Source organism: Castor canadensis, chromosome 10, assembly GCF_047511655.1.
Source record: "Castor canadensis chromosome 10, mCasCan1.hap1v2, whole genome shotgun sequence".
Classification (NCBI taxonomy): Eukaryota; Metazoa; Chordata; class Mammalia; order Rodentia; family Castoridae; genus Castor; species Castor canadensis.
The window spans coordinates 83,225,581-83,227,329 of record NC_133395.1 but is presented as its reverse complement, the minus strand read 5'-3'; the positions used below and the strand labels follow the sequence as shown (position 1 = coordinate 83,227,329).

Genomic DNA, 1,749 nt, shown 5'->3' with positions numbered 1-1,749 from the left:
GTAACATCTTTACATTGAGGGGCTGAAACTGCCCCCAATAAAAGAAACATCAGAGCCTGGAAGGACAGACCGTCTCCTGAATGAGCGTAATTACCTGTAATGATGAGGCTGCACCTTGTAGCAGCAATAATCACCTCATGGGAACCAGATTTCTCTGCTGTAGTGATGACAGTGATAACGTCTCAGGAACCCTTGCGGAACCAGAACTAAGCTAGTGATCAACCAGGCCACAGTTCACCTGGTACTGTTTAGTTATGCACAGCTGTCTCCCCTTCCCCAAGTCTTTCTATATTCAAACCTAAAGCTCATACTGTATCCCAAAGATGGCTGAAGATGGGCTGAATGCTCACTCTGCCTCTTCCTGTGGTGTACAGGTGCTGCTTAATAAATCTTCAAAAGAAAAACTTAAGGATATTAATGAGAGATACAGAAAAGGAATGGTGAGCAAAGATGTGCCTTACGATGTTACTTGTAAGGAATATCCGTATCTCCATTTAGTTGTTCCCTATTTAATAATAAAGATGCCATGCTAGCATCTTTGCAGCGGCAGGGGCGGAGCTCCAATCAGGAAGGCGGGGCATCTGGAAGCTCCTCCAATCATAGACTTCTGCAGTGGACAGGGAGGCGAAGCAGAGCAAGCCCCTATAAGGTCATAGGCCATTCGACATTTGGACCTGTGCGGCGGGCCATCGGTGATCTTTGTGCAGAAATAGGAACCATCTCACACGTGTCATCTTTAAGCAAGGCCCTGCTAATCTTCTCTGTATCTGTCCAATTTTTAAGCTCTTTTCTAGCGAATTGTGTGTTTGTGTTGCTGAGAATCAAACCTAGGGCCCTACCACCGGGCTTCTCGAGACCATTTTAAACACTGGTTGCACTGAGGGCACAAGGCAAGTGGAGGCAGGAGGTGATGGAACAATTGGAGCTGAACTTGGTTCTAAGTCGTCGTGCGTACTGAGACAGGCTGGAAAGGTGCCACACCACTCCCCAGAGAATAAAGGAAGTGCCCACTTTCCAGTGCTTGTGAAGGCTGAGCTGAGTCTCAAGGTTTTTGAAATCAGGATCCCTTTACACTCTTGCAAGTTATTGAGGACCTGGGAGAGCTTTGTGTGTATGAGGGAATAGGAAGGATTATACAGTTATTCTTCTGAATCTGCAGCCCACACCCTAGGATTCAACCAACTACAGGCAGGAATTAAGCAGAAAAAAATTGTGTTGGTACTGAACACACACACATTTTTCTTGTCATTAACCCCTCAACAACAGAGCACAACAAGTATTTGCACAGAATTTAAATTGTTTTTGGTATTAAAATACATTTAGAAATGATTTAAAGTGTGCAGGAGGATGTGTGTAGGTTTTATCCAGATCCTGTGGCATTTTATATAAAGGAATTGAGCATCTGAGGATTTTAGTGTCTATCAATATTTATCATATCAGAAATTAAAGTAGAAGTTATGAGACTATGTTCTAACGGAAACCTAGTGGGGCTGGGGATGCAGCTCAGTGGTAGAGCGCTTGCCTAGCATGCACAAGGCTCTGGGTTTGGTCCCAGCATCAAATAATACTAGTCATGATACTGATAAACTCATTACATGTAAAAACAAATGTGTTTTCGAAAACAAAAGTTAGTGGGCATTTGCCTCACCACACAGCCTTGGCCACCAGGTGGCTCCCACTTATAACTATTTCTAGAAGAATCTATCCAGGATGCTTCATTCGCTGGTGAAGCACTCACTGCCTAAGTTG

General features: G+C 44.1%; 1 pseudogene; it reads right to left on the bottom strand.

The window, feature by feature from the left end:
* Positions 1-705: 705 nt before the first annotated feature.
* On the bottom strand, positions 706-798 carry LOC141413160 (U6 spliceosomal RNA; annotated as a pseudogene).
* Between the last annotated feature and the right edge of the window lie 951 nt (positions 799-1,749).